Genomic DNA, 21,255 nt, shown 5'->3' on the forward strand with positions numbered 1-21,255 from the left:
GTTAATGAAACGAAATGGAGCATGTTCTTGAGCAAATACAAGGTCAAAACCAATGTCAAATGGTTTGACAATGATTTACTTAAACAGTCAATTAGATTAAAATTAGTGGTAGTTAATTAATTATTTTCGATAGGTTATTGATAACGTTCACATTTCTTAAAATATGTAAATTCATTTTATCGTTTGATGGTGTGTTTATTTGCTATATATTTCTAATATTTCAATTTTTTTATAGGTCTGATTTTTATGAGTCACAATTTAACTTGCGTTTCCTATTTTCTATATGTGCGAATTCTCCATTGACTCAGAAGTTATGTATCAGTTGTATTTCTTGAAGCTGTCATACTGATCTTCATGACATTTTGGATTCATTCTTGTTCGAGATGGTACTCGGATCACCATAATAAAAGTCATAGTCAGCGCACCTCTCGTGATGTTGCAGTCTATTGCCGGTGACAGTCGTTTTCCATCAAATGCGCCTTCTGCTCGTTTACCACCTTGAGAAAAAACAAATAACCGTTTGTGCTTAATTGATAATACTTGCAGTATCTAATGTCTAAATTGATATGAAATATCTATTGAAGTTTTTTTTACTAAAAAATCTTAAAAACATTGATATGAACTTCATTGTTTTTATAGCCGTAACAATTGGATATGCGGCCGACACAACTAGTTATCAAAGAATGTGGTTTACAACCATACAAAATTATAGCCAAGTGGTACCATTACGTTTCAACGTCACAATAATTATCGTTTACATGCGGGCTGACAATGTTTTGTTCCCGCTATTGTTAGGGGCAATGCTTCGTACCTAATGAGGTCGAAATGTCGATATCATTCCCATACAATGTAGAGCTTTCGCTTATCTTTCGGGATTTGTATGGCTTAATGTTTTGTAATGAAGTTCGATTTCATATATAACGCCATTGTTGCTATTTCATATTTAGCACACCATTGTTCGATACTTATGTAGTATATATTAAGAGTAAATAGACAGCGTAGTACTTCTGCAATAGGTAGACCTGTTCAGACGTTATCTTTTCTTAACGTAAGTTGTATAATAACACGATTATATAAGCGTTGTCAAAGAAGTATTCCTCGTGTAATATTTTTATTTTTCAAAATACAATTTTAGCTTTTCAGTTGGCACGCAACATACACTGCCTACTTATTAAAACATTCTATTACTACTACAGATAATTTCTTTGCTACCTTTTATTGATCTTTATGGACAAATTATGTACAAAATCAATGAGAAAATAAGTTTTTAATGTAGGTAGGCGGGCAAATAAATTAAGGTAAGTTTTCACCTTTGGCATTAGTGCTGTGAGATATTTACCATTCCAATGTGTTTCGAAACGATGAAATTATGTTCTTTGTGCCTGTGATCATACTGGCTTACCCCCTCTTCTCCTACCTAGATAATATAAAGCCGAGTAATACCATATCTACTAAGTAAACCATTTATAAAACAAATGAGACTTGCGATAGAGTATAATAGAGCGGATTTACATCAAGAAATTCCATGAAAATAATTTCTTCTAGTATTACATTTGGTAAAATATAAAATAACACATTGGTTTTTAAAAAAAACAATTAAATTATAATACATATAGTACGACATAATTTAGATGTAGCATCTACAAAATTCGTAAAACCGATCACATCCGAATTAAGTACGCTATCCCAAATTATCAATATTTATTTCTTATGTAAATATGATCTCTACACAAACGTAATAACTTGTAATGTCATATATATTTTCCGATTCCGATTATATATAGTCGATTTCACAAGAATCTATACCGACGAATAGCGTCGAATGGCGCGATAGGGAACTATTTCTATTGGTTGTATAAATCGACAGTAATCGGTTTTTTGGATTTGCCGATCTACGTCTAAGTTATGTCGTACTATATGTATTATAGTTACCTACAACATTCATTTCTTCGCTATCAAATAAATTTTACGTCTGTATAAAAGACGATAATATTATGTACTTTTAAAACTAAAAGGTCGTATAATTTTATTTCAGAATTTGCGATCGTAACAGGAATGAAATGTGAATATGCTCTATTTGAAATAAAATCGACCTTAATTTTACTATTCAGTATTGACTATATGCATATACATACAATATATTGTATATATACATTATAATGTAAATCTATTTAATTATTTCTAGTTACGTTGTATCAAAGATGACTTACATTTTTCAACACAATTTTATTTTTATTTATTTAAATAAATATCTCACTATTAATTTTATATTAATAAATATCTAACTTAGTATTCCTTGCCAATACTTATACAAGTCATAAGAAGTAGGTTCATAGCAATTAATATAATGTTATAATGTATTATTGTTGGTGTTTTAAAAAACTGCATCGTTCCAAAACCATTCAACAAAGATACGAACAAATATTTATCACAGTGATCGGCCCCAGATTTACACGGGTTATCAATGTTGAAAATTATCATTTAGCTTCCTAACAGTGAAAAGAAAGCTCAGAATCAGGTCCTTTATTCCGGAGATCAAGGAGAAGTATGTAAGCAAGGGACATATAATTGATTTTTTTTTATGCATCTTGAAGGTGAAATAATTAATTTACCTCGTCTTTTTATTTACAAAATATAGCCTCATACGAATTCCATAAATATTAGGAAATAAACTTTAAAGTTTCTACTTTAAGTGTAATTTTCCAAAAATACCATTTTGTCGCTTAAGCTTCTCTTATTTTCCACCGATATAAAATTAAGTCTAATCAAATGCCCTTATTCTATACTATCCGAAACTTGCGGCTTTACCTGCATGGGAATTATAAAACTTTAACTATAGCACACAAACCTGTCAACCGTGATTCAACTCTCTCGAGGGACGAATTAAAATAAGTAGTCTATGTACATCACCGGAACTCAAACTATCTGCATACCAACTAAATTGGTTCAGCGGTTGAAACGTGAAGAGTCAGAGTTTTGCATTTATAACATTAGTGTAGAGTATATATTATATAGAAGGATTACACGTAATTATTGATAGTCGAATGAAACAATATCATTGACTCGGAAAAAAACTCTGACTTAAGAAGAACCAGCAGAATAATCTCTTTTTATTTAAATACTTTATGACACAACACATAAGAATATATGAGTAATACAAAATATTAGATAAATGTTGTGCAAAGGTGATCTTATCGCTTATAGCGATCTCTCACAGACAACCTTTTGGTGATAAAAGCTTAGAACCAAAAAGGTAAGAACAGAAGTAGATAAAGAAAAGAGACAAAAACTATAATATTAGAATATTTACATAATCATCTATATTTAAATATTCTTATCTTACTCTGTGTTTTTTTGGCTATTTATATTTGTTTACAAACATATGTAAGGTCAGGGTAAGAAATGTATGCGCTCAGTGTGGGCGATAAACTGCTGTACCGGTCTAGAATGACATATTTCGTCGCAATGACATTATAGGTCACGTCTAGCAAAGAGTACTATGTAAGATTAATTTTTTATGCAGTTGTCAGTTTAGAGTTTTAGTTTCAAAATTTACTAAGAGTTTAAGACTTGATAAAGGATTCAATTTGAAAACTGACGAAGGTTTTCGTACTCTGACTGTACAATATCACAATATATAGATAGATAGGGAACTATAAGAGTACATGAGCTGCGAATACCCAATTACTAAAAGGCTAAGTCCCAATTTAATCTAGTTTAGAATTAATATGCATTAAACCAAGAGCCCAGTTCCAATACAAAAGTTATTTAAGTTGAACACAAAACAATATGTATCGCGAATACCAGGTGACATCGTTATAAAGTTAGACGCGTTTCCAGTTCAAAGCGAAACATTCATTACATAATGAACGGTTATCTTAAACTTTACAACAGTAATCAGCATAGAGTAGGAGAACATTCGGAACTTTGTCGAATTTATAACGCACTCCCAACGAGGTTTTTGTTTTGTTCCAATTCGAACTTGTTGAATGCGGAATTTTAAGCTGAGTTTTAAATTTATGACGATTTTGATGAATAAATTTATATTAATCATGAAATATTTTAGTTTTGTGTTAGATATAGTAAGTAGTAATAAATTATATAAACAAAAAAAATTGTGAACATTATTAATAATTGTTATGTATATTATGTAGACTATGATAGCACGGGCTGAAACCTGAGTGGTTTTTTGTTGCTATTATTGTTTTGATATATATAGAATTATTTCAAGATACGTTTTTCTTTTTTTTCAAAAACAAAGTTTAATACTTTATGAAATACTAGTCATCAGTCACAGCTACGCACGCGTTTTATCGATTAATCGTAGGTTTTAGAGATAAAGCAGATGCATATGTCTTTCTTTCGAGTCAGGCTTGCTACATGCAATATTACAACAAATTAAAGTGAAAGAATAACAGATAAACAGACATTATATAATGAATAGTATTTTGATATAATTATGATGAACAGTATATTATGTACTTATTATGTATATATAATCTTGACAAAGTTCATTAGGTAAAAAAAATGTAATATAAGAAAATATATTCAATTTATTCTTATTTGATAATTTAATACAATATAGAGGTTCGAATATTATATAGAGCCATTTTAAAATTAAAACTAGACAACTGCAAATTTGTAACACTACCTTTACCAGATCTACAGACCTACAAGATCTTCGAAACCATTTTAAAAATATTAAGACTACAAATAAACGCAGATCTTGCAACTCAGTTATTTCACAAAATATCAGCTATGAAAATATTTCGTCATCGACCACGTATAAGAATAATATTCATTAAAAAAACGGCAATTAATTTCATACACATTTTCAATTTACACGCTATTATCGAACAATATTTCACCGTATACTACATAAACCTTAATTAGTACATGGTCTCGCATCAACATTAGCGAATATAAAATAAACTTTGCACATAAATTTATAATTTTCACGCCGTTACCACCCATGAGAGCGGGAACGGTGCTTTCAATTTGCATTCAACTTTCAAAGCCTTTTGATAAAGACAGTACATTCATTAATTTAAAAAGCGTTGTTAAATGAGACTTGTTATTTTATGTGTCATGTGTATATTTACACCCACGTTAAATTTCGTGTGCATTTGTATATTAATATAACTGAAACTTTATTATACAAAGGTCAGTGAAAAATTCATCAAATATTTTTTATTTTATTTTTAACTAGCGACCCGCCCCCGGCTTTGCACGGGTCTAATACTGATTCTAAATATACTGCAGAATTTGTTTATTTACAACATCACAGTATAAACTCTTAAAATTATCAGTATTTGTTTGCTATATTGTCCATGTACCTATTATATACAAAAACCTTCTTATGGAATCACTCTATTTTAATTTTCGTGTATATTATACAAAGGTCAGTGAAAAATTCATCAAATATTTTTTACTTTATTTTCAACTAGCGACCTGAACCCGCTTCGCACGGTTGCAATACTAATACAAAATATACTACAGGATTTTTTTATTTATGACATCACATTAGAAACTTCTAAAAGTATCAGTGTTTCTTTACTTTATTGTCCATGTGTTATATACAAAAATCTTCCCCTCGAATAACTCCATCTATAATAAAACCGCAACAAAATCCGTTGCGTAATTTCAAAGATCTAAGCATATATAGGGATAGACAGTAGTAAGCGACTTTGTTTTATACTATGTAATGATTATATTGTATATTACACAAAATAGTCAAATAACATAAAATTAATAAATAAAATGTCTATTTTATCTTTACATCTGTATTTATATATAGAAAATTTTATTGATAAAAAATACAAAATAATAAAGAAAAAGAAGGCAAAAGTAAATAAATTACTTGCTCACTTAAATTGAAACACTGAGCAAAGAACGATTGACGTCACCGTGCAACTTAAACACAACATTCTGGAAGTTACAAACATAAATAAAACGTAACTCGGTTTTTAAAGTTTCGCTGTCACCGACAAATTTTAAGTTAGGCGTTTAGATGCAGAGCGTAAAGTGGAACATATCTCGAGCCTAACTTTCTTAAAAGAGAGTTGGTAATATGTAAATGAGTATAACTTTATTCCCTTAGAGCTATCAGAGCGACTTTGACCGTTTCATAAGTTAAAAGGGAAGGCCGACTTCTTATTGAGTTATGACTTTATAGTAATATGCAGATCACCTCAATATAATAAACATTTCAGAATTTACAACCTTCAAGGATAACAGCAATGAACAGTCGCATTTTATATTTATAGGGGTTATATTTATCATTCGTGGCTTGAAATAAAAACGTCTACATTGACTCATTTCATTAGTATCACTTATTACATTTTAATAATTGAAATGTAATAGCATAATAAGCTTAAATTATTGATCGTAATTGGTTTATAATAGGTGTCTATTAGTGTGATTATTATTCTGTATAATTATATTGATCCACAGTTCTATACTTTTTACTTTCGTTGGATTGTATACTATTTTGAAACGATAATAACGTAACCCAAAAAAGTTCAGTAATATAAATATATGAATAACCAATTAGGTACTGTACACCGGGCTAAGGGATCTATATTACTTCTGAAGTACGCTCTGTTACAACATGGTCAAAACACATGTGTCAAATTTCATCTTCTCCAAACAGTCACATTAAACTACCTATTATGTTAATTAATATTGATGCAAATAAAGTTTACTTCGAGATGAATGATGACTATTATGCTGAATTGTCAGCATAATAGACAGTATGTTGCCTGGAATTGAATCCAGTGTTTTGATGATCATGATGCAAACCTTCTATCAACTTGGTCATCTTGGCTTTACTAGCTGTTAAGTTTCAACAATAATAAGATCTATTTTTTTTAATAATTGGGTCATATTATTTATAGTATTGCTATGTAGAGCTTAAGTGGTTTTATTTTAAAACTCCAAAAGGTTTGATGAGTGTTTTTTTCCTTTGTCAGTATAACCTTCGTCGTCACTTACTGTCACAGAAACAAGCCACACCTGCGGCCCGACTAGAAATACGCGAGTCACGGATAATTTGATCTCATCCAACATTCATTGGAGGAGAATACATGTAAGACAGAAATACTGTATAAATAAGTAATAATAAACACATTCAGCGAGATTGAAAAAAAAAAACCCAGATCAATCTAGTTACATTGTTCATATCGAAACTATAGTTATTTCGTGGTAGGGATTTGTGCAAGCCTGATTGGGTACCCCATCACTCCTCAGATTTTCTACTGCCAAACAACAATACTTAGTATTGTTGTTGTTGTTCCGATTAGAATGGCGAGTAAGTGTGCAACCGGGTTAACTACAGGCACAAGGGACATAACATTTGACCGTATCGACAATCAAGCCTTTTCAAATCAGCTTGATCCCTTGGCTTTCGTAGAGATGTTGGATCACTCTGCATCTTCTACCGAATTTTTCACGGAGAATGTTCCGAGGAATTGTCCGAAAATCCACAACACAGTGATTTTTAAGACATTTTCTATCTCGAACAACCACTTTGTGGGACCAGCTTTCGCCGGTAGTTTTTCCGAACCGATACGATTTGGGAACCTTCAAAAAAAGAGCGTACTCCTTCCTTAAAGGCCGACAACGCATATGCAAGCCCCCAAGTGTTGCAGATGTCCATGGGCGGCGGTGATCACTTTCCATTAGGTGAGCCTCCTGCTCGTTTGCCCCTATCGCATAAAAAATCAAAGTATTCACTTAACGTCATTATAACTTAATATTATACATTTGTTTGTAATAACTGAATCAATAACTCGTAGTAGTGCATAATATTGCCGTGCTCAAAAATTCTAAGCTCCTAAGGTCGGTGGTGCATTGGTTGCGTAAGAAAAAAATTCACTGTCTATGCAGTGGTAATCTAAAATAAAAATAAATAAAAAATTTAACAAAAAATAAATCGACTTCAAACAAAACACCATTTTAAAACAAATGAATATGCACTAAAAAGTAATAAAAATATTTGCGTATTCATTATATTTTTTAATATCCTCAGTAAAATGAAATGAAAAATATTAGATTTATCAAAATCGGTCTACCCATTGAAAAGTTATAGGTAATCAACATAAAAAAAAGAAAATACCTACGAATTGATAACCTCCTCCATTTTGAAGTCGGTTGATAAAGTTACTATTTAGTAGCCCATTTGAAAGTACGTCTACTTTACTCATAAAAATAATTCTTGAAGCTGACAATAAAATCTAAAACAATAAACTTGAATTACTGGAGTCTTGTAGAGAAGGTACTGAATAATGTTAGCGGCACTCTATTTTCTAAGTTTGACTTTGAAGGCGTTTGATGACATACTAACCATATTAATATAATAAGATATCTATTAAATAATTAAGAACCAGCTTGGTCCAGTAGTTAGAACATAGGCATGAGGAGACATCTTGCGGGCCGGCATGGCGAAATCTGGTCATCTTTGTCATCAAAAAAAGGTACTCGTCCTCATAGGTAATCTTAACCGATGGTTGCGTGTTCAAGCCCCGGCAAGCAATACTTAATTTTCATATGTTTAATTTGATTTTATAATTCATCTCATCCTCTTCGGCGAAGGAAAAGAACGTAAGGAAATCAACATAACACATGTAAACACACCACCCCGCGTTGGATCAGCCTGCTGGAATATTATCCTAACCTTGTCCTCAAAGGGAGCTCCTCTTCCATTTTTGTTCTAGCTCTACAGTGTGGAAATTCTCAGGCTGCACATGTTGTTGTATGATGTATATCTATTAATAAATATAGGAATTAATAATTACCAACTTTTTTAAGATTCTAATTGGTGAACAAAACAGTCCTTGCGGCTGACGGGGCGGCTGGCGATGTAAAAAGTCACAGGATCAATCTTGACCACTTGAACTATCATTATCCTACTCCTAACACAATAATCTTAAATTTTTTTAATTTCTTAATTCATTTGGTGAATTGCTATTATTAGTTAGAATATATATAAATATAGGCATATTTCGAGATTTCATACGTACGTATAGTCCAGAGTTTGTGTCAGAGTTAAAGATTATAAAATAAATACAGATCGTATTACAGATCACCAGCTTCAAATAAATCGAGTTATTTCAAAACTCAATGTGAATATAATGTAAATGTGTTTCAATTATTTATTTAGTACAATATATTTAAAATGAATTTTGGTTTTACAACACTTGTGCTTGATAATAATGAAGGAATTCGAACGTAACGTAAACGAAACGTAAAGAAGCATGAATGTTTAGATAAATTCGTGTACTACGTCATCTGCTACGTCGTAGTAGGCACTAGCTCGGTAAATTCGATATTAAATTTTTCACGCAAAATAATATGTTTAATATTACGAAACTAATATAATTAAAAATTTATTTTATTAATTTCAGTACAGTAAAGACTGAAGCTTATTTTTTACAAAATAAAACAACCTAAAATTTACTTTACTTAACTGTAAATGATAATACGATGTAATTTTAAAAGTAGTCATTTGTAATTCGTAACTTACCATATACTATATAAATGATCTTTAAAATCATTAACAGTCCTGTATCAACTATGATAAGTTTATAGTAAATATGAAATTCCTAACTTGCATGATGAAATACCTACAATATACAGAATATTTGACATAACGAAAGTGTCAGCCCATCACCCTGTAACCGCAACGGGGAGCGTAAATTTTTACTAATGAATGGCTAAATTAATTATAGGTAATTTATCAAACGGGCGCGACTGTTTAATTCCGGAGGGAACACACGTGCGCTCCTTAATAAATTATTTAGAATTGTAAAACATCGGCTGTTATTCGTATTTGCGGGTCAAGACTAAACCGTGTCAGGACACGTTTTATGTCAATAGATTCCTACCTCAATATACTTAACGTATTTCATATATAAACTGGCTGTGCCCGCGAGACTGTACGCGTTTGTATTAAACAATAAAGAAATATTATTGTAGCCTAAGTCCTTATTACATCAGTTAACTGGCAGTGAAAGTCTCGAAAAAATCGTTACAGCCGTTTCTGAGATTAGCCAGTACAAACAGACAGACAAAAATTGTAAAACATGTTATTTTAGTATATGTACCGTGTATACATACATATTCATAGAGTAAAAAAGGGCTATTTCAATCAACAGACACTCCAATGTTAATATGTGTATAGATGACCAGATGTTACTCAATCACGCTGAAATTGGTTACTTATAATATTTGGTCCAAAAATTTACGTAAATTGTATAAATGAATACAACATAATAAGCAATAATTTTTTTTTCATTTGCAAGATTCTATTTTTTTTAACGTGTTTAATTCATGTTAAAGCAAAATCTTTCTGAAATTTGTTTGTTATAAATGTATTGAATTATAATTTCAACAAGACGGTAGAAGTAAGTTCGTGTAATGAAAGGGTATATAAGTAAGGTATATTTTATGTGTAAGTTCCGAGATGGAACGATTTTACCGATGGTTTACTTGATGGTTAGTGGTCACCACTGCCTTTTATATCCCCAACAATACTTTGTACCCCTCTACGCCTCATAGCATAGGCAATTACATTGGTTTTTAATGTTATTGCCTCTCACACCCTTCAAACCGGAACACATTTAATGGCCGTTTGACTGTTCAATAATTAATAGGTGGTGTCCAGGTGAAAATGGTGTATGGCTTATGCACGATTTAAAGAATTTTATTTCATTTTGAATTTTGTATGAAAATTTTTAAGTTAGTAAATTTTCGTAATTTTAACTTTTATATCGAAGCGAATGAATACATATAATAAATAAGTTCTGTCACGTCTGTATGCAATAAACACATAAACTGCTTAACGGACTTTTATATGTTTTTCAATAATGGATGAAGTCATTCATAAAGATAGTTTAGGTGCATAATTTACTATGATTGTACGTAAATTTACTGAAATATGATGTATATTGAAGTTTGTCAACCAATTGAAATGTACATCATGATATATAGGAAGATATATACTTCAGCAATAATCAGTATTGTTATGTTTGTATACACTAATTCTTCCTTGTGCGACGGTATAACTACAGGCACAAGGGTTTGTGCCAAAGTCAATAAATCTTTCTTGGGGCAAGGTATCCGTTTCTATAATAAAATTCCGCAGACATTTTTAACTTTGCCGTTTCGTAAATTCAAATCGTTTGTAAAAAAATACATTGGTAAAAAGGCGTATTATTCGATACAAGATTTTGTAGCTGATAAAAAAGCGCGGAATCAATACCTGTCGACTTCCAGGCAGGATACATTACTTATGTACATATATAATTGTATTTAAATAATATGATTTTATTTTTTAAATGTTGAAAAAGAGTAACTACTGAGTTTTTTGCCGGTTCTTCTCGGTAGAATCTACTTTCCGAACCGGTGGTAGCTTCACTTAATTGTTAAATGACGATTCAAAAGTGCTTGTAAAAGCCCACTTGAATAAAATTTATTTTGATTTTTGATTTTGGTGGTGGTGGATTTGGTGGTGGTGACCACTTACGATCAGATGGCCCGTTTGCGCGTCCCTCTGTCTTAATCATATGTGTGTCATATTTACCTTATTGTACACGGGCGAATCCACACAAAATAAAACTACCTAGGTTTTATTTCACAATTTACTAATAAATAGAGCATTGAGTAAAAGCCTTCTGTGATAGTGTGTTCCAACAAAAACTTTTGAATATAAATATTACAAGAAAAATTAAATTTTGTTCAAACCAATTTTAAAATTTTGTACTGTCATCGTTCTCTAGAAAAAGTTAAATTTTTCAGGTGTACCAATTCTTATAAGTGGCAATTACTATAGTAATTTATTTTATTAAATATTTTCTTGATGACTGTCACGTTTCATAGCATTTATAAAATAATAGTTAAGACTAATACCATTACGACCGAATTTAACTCAATTACTAGAATTGACATTAGAATTAGGCTCGTCATCCACTGCATCGCTAGCGAGGCGAGGAATTTGAAAATAAATATGTTTCGGGTATTGTGACAATCAGCTGAGAAGGTAAAATGGATAGAATATGTAGATCGTAATCAATAGTCATGAGTTCAAACCTTAGCGAGCATAACAACGTTCATACTTAATGTATCCACAAAACCACTCTTCAGCAGCGTGGTGGAATAAAATACAAACCGTAAGTGGATAGGTAGGCACAGCGGTAAGTCAATTATAGTATATTTTATTGTCTTACTAGTATGACTTATGTGTTGGTTTTGTTCGTTTTTTGATTTCGAACACACATACACAAATAACACTATTAATAAAATGTTATGATGAGTTAGATCTAAAAACATAAACTATCAAATATTTAGTTAATGATATTAGTCTTTAGCTACATATGCATTATTGATAGTAAATCGAGTCTAGGACACAATAAGCAAAGTAATACAGATACATTATTATTTAAAATGAGTTCCAGTAATTACTTTGTAATAGTCAATAATAATCATTTTAAATTTAAATCTTCAAGCCACAACAGGTAACATATTTTTTTTATTTTCAGTATTAAAGGTAATATGAAATTCATATAATTGCTGAATTATTTAAATTTAATATTATCAATATAAGCAAATAAAAGTAGGAGATAAAGTTCTTAAGAAATATAATTTATTGTGTTACAATGACAGACTTTTCGACTAATTATTTTTTTATTATATTAATGTGTTTGTGAGAAAATTGCTTACCTGTTAGTAAAGTTCCATCTCCCAAGGCTTGAAAATGCTCTTCCATCAAGAAAGTATTTATACTTGACAAATTAGCCGAAGGCATTTTCTCTCCTTAAGATAAATATTTGGCATCTATTCCACTAAGGTCCACTGATCGCTCAACCATAATGATTATCTTCATTATTTGATTATTTATATAAATATTTACTTATAATTGCACTTATTCAATTTATTCAAATTCGGACGGAGACTAATCTTGTAAACTCTTTGGCAGACTGACGCTAACATCTTGGGCGCTTACGTGTTTCATTGATGGATGCGCTTAACGAACATTTCCTTACCCTTTAACGATATTCATATATTATTCATATATCTCTAATCTACTGGAATAAATTATAGTATGAAAAAGATAGATATGACACAAGTTATTAATCAATATAGTAAACAAAAAAAGTTGCTTGCTTTTTTAAAAAAATGTCGACATACATATAAACAGGCTTTCATATTTTTAATATTATTAAGGTAACTTTGTGGTAGGTCTTTGTATAGACCCAGCTGGGTAGGTATCATCCACTTATCAGTTATTCTACCACCACAGCAATACTCAGTATTATTGGATTCCGATTTGAAGGGTGACTGAGCCAATGGAAATACTGGCATAATGAACATAACATCTTAGTTCCCACGGTTGGTGATGCATTGGCGACATAAGGAATAGTTCATATATCTTACAGCACCACCGTTTTATGGGTGGTGGTGACCACGTAACATCCAGTGGACCATTTATTCACCTCCCTACGTATATGTAAAAAAGTTCATCATCTTTCGCTGCAGAAGACAGGAATGCAGCACGTAGCGTCTTTATAGATAATGTTATTGTGTTAAGTAATTATTATTTAAAAAAAAGGTATAAAGAAAGATTGCTTCTATTAAGGCGCATGCTTAGTGAACAATTTCTTAGTAGAGAAAAGAGGATTAAAAGTGGAGGCCTTTGACTTGCCATAAGACGCTAATAGGCAACTAAGCTACTTTATTTCAGCTCTGGACAAAGACTTGGTAAACAATTTAAATTTATAATCGGAATATTTAAGAACTATCCTTTTAAATACTTTAGTTATAAATTGTATATAATTCATTAACTTTATGGTAGCAGGTAAAGCTTAGCACGATCATCTGTGTAGGTACCACTCCCCCTATCCATTCCATAGCTAATTTTTTTTTTTTATGAAATATGTTGGAGCACGTGTCACCTGATGGTCAATGGTCACTATCACCCATAACCATGAAGCTGTAAAAAATAGTAACTATTCTTTACATCGTCAATGCGCCACTAACCTTGGGAACTAAAATGCTATGTCCCTTGTGCCTGTAGTTACACTGGCTCACTCGCCCTTCAAATCGGAACACAACAATACTGCGTAATGTTGTTTAGCGGTAGAATATCTGATGAATGGGTGGTACTTACCCAGACGGGCTTGCACAAAGCCCTACCACCAAGGGATAATATTTGCTATTACTGTATTCTAGTTTAAAGAGTGTTCGAGTAAATATTTAAAGCCGTAAGGTATAAAATATCATAACTTCCAAGGTTTGTGGCGTATTTGCAAGGAATGGTTAATATCAGTTATCTGTTAGGTTGTCCTATTTATTTTTAAATTTAGAAAACGAGTAACTACTGAGATCTTGCCTGTTCTTCTTGATAAAATCTACTTTCCGAACCGGTCGTAGCTTCATTTAATTGTTGTTGTTAAATGGCGATTCAAATGTGCTTATAAAACAAGTATATTTTGATTGATGGATGTACGACATAAAAAATTCTTTTAAATTTACTAATAAACTAGTATTAGTTACACATATCTCAATCGCTTCGCTTTCAGTGGTGATATTAATACATCAATCGACCACTTCACCGCTGACACGGCCAAACCGAATTAATTTATATAGCTTATTCAAATATAAACATTGTAAATGGAATTATACTACTTGTATCGGCACGACCTCAATGACATTAGGCTGATATTTACACGACGTAAGAGAAACATACATCGAAATAACAAGGAGTTAGCAGAATGTTATTATCATTGTAGTTTGCAATTAAATTTATATACTAGTGAAGTCTTGATTTACATATCGATATTGATACATAGGGATGGATTTGATGTGTATCGAATAATATTACACTCGTAGCTCGTAGCTTATAAATAAATAATTATTGGACAACATCACATCCATTACTCTGATCCAAATGTCAGTAGCTAAAGCACATGTGTTAGGGAAAATCAGAAGTAACGACGGTTACCACAAACAACCAGATCCAAGACAACATAGAAAAGTAATGAACTTTTTTTTACATAGACTCGGCCGGAAATCGCACCCGGGACCCATGAATACCGGTGTACACGCTACATGTACATGGATGTCATCGTCATAAATTTATAAAAGTGTATGAAATAAAAGAAAAGAAAAAATAAAGACACATTAGATTATAAAGTTAGTTAAAACAATAAAAAAGATTCACATAAGTATGATTAACTTGCAAGAGTAGAAATGTCTATATTAAAAAATACAATAACTTTTCTGTCATTATCATCGCACCGCTAATTAGAAAGCGAACGATAATACCTTCGTGCTTATAGTTTATATTGGATCACTTACCATAAAATTACTGATCAGGATGAGTTTTTTACTGAGACTGTCTAAGGAAAAGTATTTAGTTATTTTTTTTTTTTTAACAATAAATTTGAATTATAATTATGTACTGCTTTTATATTACTCTAACATATTATTTGCAACTAAGTTTATCCATTACCAAATATACATACATATGTATGTCTTATAATCCTTGACCATCTAGTATGAAGGTATCCTATATCCAATCGACTGAGTTAATGTAGATTATATCAAATATTATTGCAAGCCACTAAATGAAAACAACTCAGTTAGGGCAGAAGTTTGAGAAAATGTTCAATATCATTATTTTATTATTACTAATTTATAATAGTCATGACAACATGCTATACAGCTTACTACGCAATATGTATAATAGATTTGGTTGCTCAAAATTAGAAACGTCATCATGAATAATGCTTTTGGAAATGTTAGAATGTTACTATAAAACGAATTCAATTTTCACGAACAATAAAGTAGCACAAATTACATTTAAAAACATGTTATCATACTTTAAAATTGAATATATACTAAACAAACTGTTAAACGAATCGTTTGCATAAAATTAATATATATCTGAAGACTAATGCTTATAATTAATCTATTTACAGTTAAAAGTTGAATTTATAAAGTCATGTAAAATTCATTGAGCAAAGTCGACAGAAGATTCCGGAGACACCAAACCAAATATTTTATTAAGAGACTCGTTTAATACAGGAGGGTAGAAAAGTTGATATATTAATTAACTAGTGAATAAGTCTGCCAGGCCGAAGAGTCACTTCGTTTTACGCAAGCGCAATAAGGATCTGTCAAGATACGCCCTTATGTAGTGTGGACTCGGCATTCGGGTGACGCGCACGAAGTTAGTCCGAGCCTCTCGATCTGCGATGTTTTGTTCCTCCACAGATAAAAAATCTAACTCAAACGGATGTCGGTGTAAAAAGTTACTGTGAACACGGACGAGTAATGTAGATTATTTAATTTAAAGTTATAACGAGTTTATAATTGTGTTTTTAAATTAGTCGAGTTGTAATAAAATTTACGGGATTTAAGAGTTGTGTCATATGAAGTGTTCGTGTGTTGTGCCGGATGATGGACGAGAAAAGTTTATCTCAGTTTACGGTGAGTGAATATTTTTAGATTTCAATTCTATTGACGATTTTGATTTATGGTTTTTTGATTAATCCATTTGTTTTGTACGCTGTTGTTGTTTCGTTTCGATATGACGCAGCGCTGAAAACTTTTCAATATTGCTCGGAAAGTAATCGTAAGTTTCAAAACGTGATAATAAGTTTTGTTTTACATATAAAGTATTAGGTATTATGTTATTTTCAAAATCCATTAAAATATTATATTATTTGAGTTCAAATAATTTCATTGTATACTTAATTTAAAGATAATATGTGTGATAACTATTTCGAATATCTTATCTTTTTACTTTTGAAAAAGTTTCTCCCATAAATAAATAAAAAGTTAAATTGAAAAGGTCAACCTTTTTTTAATAAAATGTTAACAATTTATCCTGAAACTTTTTCTATATTTAAATTGACTTTAATTCGCGTTTTCGTTAACGAAACGGAGGCGAGCAAAAATATAAATAAGGCAACAAAAATTCTTCAAAAATTTGCCCAGACTTTTATTAAATTATTCCTTTCGAAGTTCGAGAACTGCTTTCATTAAATCCAGTAAACGAGTCTTGGGCAAATATTTTTTTTTCTTGAATTTTATGATATAAGTTCAAAAACTAATTATGGTGATCGCGTGTTTGCTTCGCTGTTAAATGCTAGGTTAATATGAACGAGAAAAATCTGATAAGACTTGATTAAAATCAAACCGCATTTCCATTTAGATAGCTTTCTTGAAATAAGGAGTAGTTGAATTGTAGCGGATTACTTCATTACTTCTATATTTACTATGTATTATTTTTAATACATAATAAATGTCTTGTTCGTATTTATTTATATTAGTTGTATATAATTACGTAGGTTGATTAAAATTGTTACTTCTGATTAAGAACATAGACATTTTGAAAACATTAATGAGATTAATTTCTTAATGTAATGAACTGAATATATTTATATCCAAAAAAAAGTTATTATAGGAAAACTAATGTTAAATAATTATTATATTAATATTTGTACATTCGCAAAAATACTGTGTGTTGTTAATCGAACGGTTTTCAAACAAACCTTGTAGTACAGTACTTTTTTGTATGGCGTATTCTTTGTGAAACCTAGCAACCTGAAGGAAATGTAAATTAAATATACGAGTTTTATATAATATGTTAGTAAATTAATTATATGAAACTTATAAATACATGGAGTTCATACTAAAATACAGTTATAGTATACACCCGGAAAAACATACTTTACATATAATACTTTTATGTAAAGTAAATATATACATAATAAAATTCGAGTATCTGTTTATAATATTAAAATAACAGTTTTTAATACATTCTTAATAAATGTTTACACAGTACATAAATAAAAAACTTCAATTTTTACAATTTTTATTTTCTCTGTCTGTTTATTTAGGCTAATCTCTGGAACGGCTGGAACGATTTTGACGGGACTATCACTGTCAGATAGCTAATGTAACGAGGAATAACATAGGCTACAAAAATAGTTATTTCGTTTAATTTAAACGCGCATGTAGTCACGGGAATAGCTTGTAGGCATTATTTTATATAGGGAAGGAAAGCTTGAGACTTAACGACTACTGCTTTCTATAAGTTACTATGCTTTCATTGATAGGCTACTTGTCTCTGTGATAACAGCGTTAACATAACATTCGACCCATGCAAGTCGTTTTCCTTCGTTTTTGTTCACTTTCGAGCACGAAATGAAATATAAACAAATGAACACGTGGAAACTCACTGTTGCCCTGGATTTGTATTTACATGCAATGTTTGGTTAAGATTCTCTGGGGCATCTCGATGTAACTCGTCCTGATGGAAACTTGACAAATGTTTATACAATCGTCCTTTTCACACAGCAGCTTTTGTATTGTCAGCTATTTCACGGACACGAGTTACAGAATAACTTACCACTACTGATGATGTATAGACAGGATATATCTTTATATATAATTGCTATTTTCGTTTATTATTTTCAGATACTAATTAATTTTAAATTAAGAACAATCATTGGTATATTCCGTTATATAAATAATAGCTAATGATGTGTTTTTTTATGTAATGTACCTAAAATCTTGAGAACTATGTCATTTATTGCCTCTAGTTACATTGGCTTACTACTGAAACACAATCAAACTGCCAAACTCAATCTTTTGGCAGCAGAATACCTGATGAGTTATCTAAGTATATGAGCATACCCAAAGTCCTATCAAGTGCTAAAATATTATATTCGAATGATTATTTGTTTGGTGTCTAGTTTTGGGTTAAGTTTAATAAAGTTTTAAACAATGAATTTCAAAATTGGTGCAAAAGAACTCTTGATATTTTCTCAGCTTATAAATATAATAATGTCCGTCCTTTGTATTTCTTATACGTAACTAAAATGATATTACGTTCCCCGTAAAGACCGAAATAATACGGAATAAGCTAATAATACAAAGTATAATACAATAATAAATAAGTTATGAGTGAGTAATAGTAGATTATTAAGGTTCTTATGTTAAGATACCTTCAAGAACACCTGCACAACTATAGTTTTTATTAGTTATATAAATTATGAAAACGTATAAATTATTACATTCCTATTTCTAAATTTTCAAAAGACACTTATGTGAAAAGAGTTAGTATATCAAGTTATTATCCTTTTACCCAACAACATATAAAAAAAGTATCTTCATAAAGCTAAATATCAATAATGTATGTACTCGTACACAAAGGTTCTCGCTCTATCAACGATAATACTCTTGTATAATCTCTTGCAGACAACCTTTGGATAAAGGACACGAGATTGATATAGTAAAGTAATAGTAAAGACGTGTACACACTGATGTACTTTAATGATAATTGCATATATTATTAACTCGTACAGTTAGATATGTATATAAATTTTGTGATAAACAAAGTAAAACCTCCAGTATTCGGAAATCTAAATATTAAGTGTGGACTAAGATATTATAAGGACTGATATATTTAGTTTATTTGGTGAGGGTAACCAAACGAGATGTCGAGATGGCTAGAACGCGTGCATCTTAACCGATGATTGTGGGTTCAAACCCAGGCAAGCACCGCTGATTTATGTGCTTAATTTATCTTTATAATTCATCTCGTGCTCAGCGGGGAACGAAAACATCGGGAGGAAACCTGCATGTGACAAATTTCATAGAAATTCTGCCACATGTGTATTCCACCAACCCGCATTGGAACAGCGTGGTGGAATATGTTCCAAACCTTCGCTTCAAAGGGAGAGGAGGCCTTTAGCCAAGCAGTGGGAATTTACAGGCTGTTGTTGTACCAAACAATATAGGCACTATTTTTTGGAAAAATATTTTGCTTAAAGAGCCGAGAAGCCCATGAACTAGAACATTTTAAACGATGTTTGCGGGTTCAAAAGCAAGCAAGCACCACTGAATTTTCAAATGCTTCATTTGTGTTTATAATTCATCTCGAGTTCGGCGGTAGAGAAAAACATCGTAAAAACCTGCATGTGTCTTAGTTCAATTAAATTTTGCCACACATAAATGCTCCCAACGTCCTTAAAAGAAGTGTAAGTCTTACCCCAGCGATGGGAAACTTCAACTTTTACTGTTACTCTTATAATTGAAGAGATCATTTTTATTGGAGAGTAGAGTTTGGGCACGATGTGTTTGTGGAATTCAAACTTAAGATGAGGACAAGTTACATTATAAGAACCTGAACAATTGTGTGAAGGAAATTAAGAGTTAGTTGACTTTATTAATATAATCAAAACTAAAGAAAATATATTATTATTAATGCTCTTTTTCTCTATCTTAAGATTACAATTACACGACTTATAGTTAATTGTTAGAGTCACATTCCATTTCTATAAGTAAGAATATGGTATTATTGTTTTTATTTGAAAGAAAAGAAGTAATCATCCTACATTAAGATACAACTAATATTCCTATTATCATGTCTATTATTGAACTTGCAACGCAATGCATCGCTACGCAGTCCGTAAGCCATTGCGCTATTGACGCTTTAATATTTAAACAGAAAGTGTAGTGCTAGTAGTAATAGTAGTTATATAATGTCTTCACATAAAATATTTGAATTAATAATATAATACCTCAGAGCTTCATATTTTTTGTATTTCCCGTAGTCGAGAGTTATGTTTAATCACAATATTTACCACCAAAAAAGTGTCAGATCACACCTACAACGTTCACATTTTAATTAAATATGCAATAAATAGTTTGATGTGACACAATGCATGAATATTTCGACAGATACATATATTCATTTTGAAAATATATGGCAATTTGTAATCATATATAAATAGATAAAAATAAATAATAATAAATCGTTTGTACTTTGTGCATTAAAATTTTGCACACTTAAAGTAAATAAATAGCTAAATAAAATGTTATTATATACAATCCCAATATACATATTTTATCGTTTTTCTCGCATTCATCTTTGATGACGCGTATGAAATCGTAAATTTATGAAGCCATTTTTATGAATTGAATAAAATTTTATAAATATATAAAATGAAACTGTAGAAAACATTTAAACCATTAAACCATTTAAACCATTTATTTTGCTACACACATAAATTACATAGATTATACAGAAAGAAAAAAAAATTCAATTTAAAGAACACAGTGTAGGTAGCAAGGGGTTCATCTCAGTATAAGCTGTGCTAATGCACAGCACTGATTTTCAGATGGCCCCTGACTATTGCGTAAACATATACACATGCGCGCACACGAAAATAAATAAATGAAATT

The 21,255-nt window shown here is 30.9% G+C and overlaps 1 protein-coding gene across 3 annotated transcripts in view; it reads left to right on the forward strand.

Annotated features, from left to right (window-relative positions):
* Positions 1–21,255, forward strand: part of LOC124544047 (nephrin-like) — a 246,889-nt gene that overhangs the window by 33,288 nt on the left and 192,346 nt on the right. Inside the window, exon 1 of one of the 3 annotated variants that reach the window (XM_047122440.1) lies at positions 16,209–16,488. The exons of the other annotated variants lie outside the window; for them this stretch is intronic. The gene's annotated coding sequence lies outside the window, so the exon portion shown is untranslated. Of the gene's footprint in view, positions 1–16,208; positions 16,489–21,255 lie in introns of those variants that run through there. 3 annotated transcript variants of the gene reach the window in all.

Source organism: Vanessa cardui, chromosome 4, assembly GCF_905220365.1.
Source record: "Vanessa cardui chromosome 4, ilVanCard2.1, whole genome shotgun sequence".
NCBI lineage: Eukaryota > Metazoa > Arthropoda > Insecta > Lepidoptera > Nymphalidae > Vanessa > Vanessa cardui.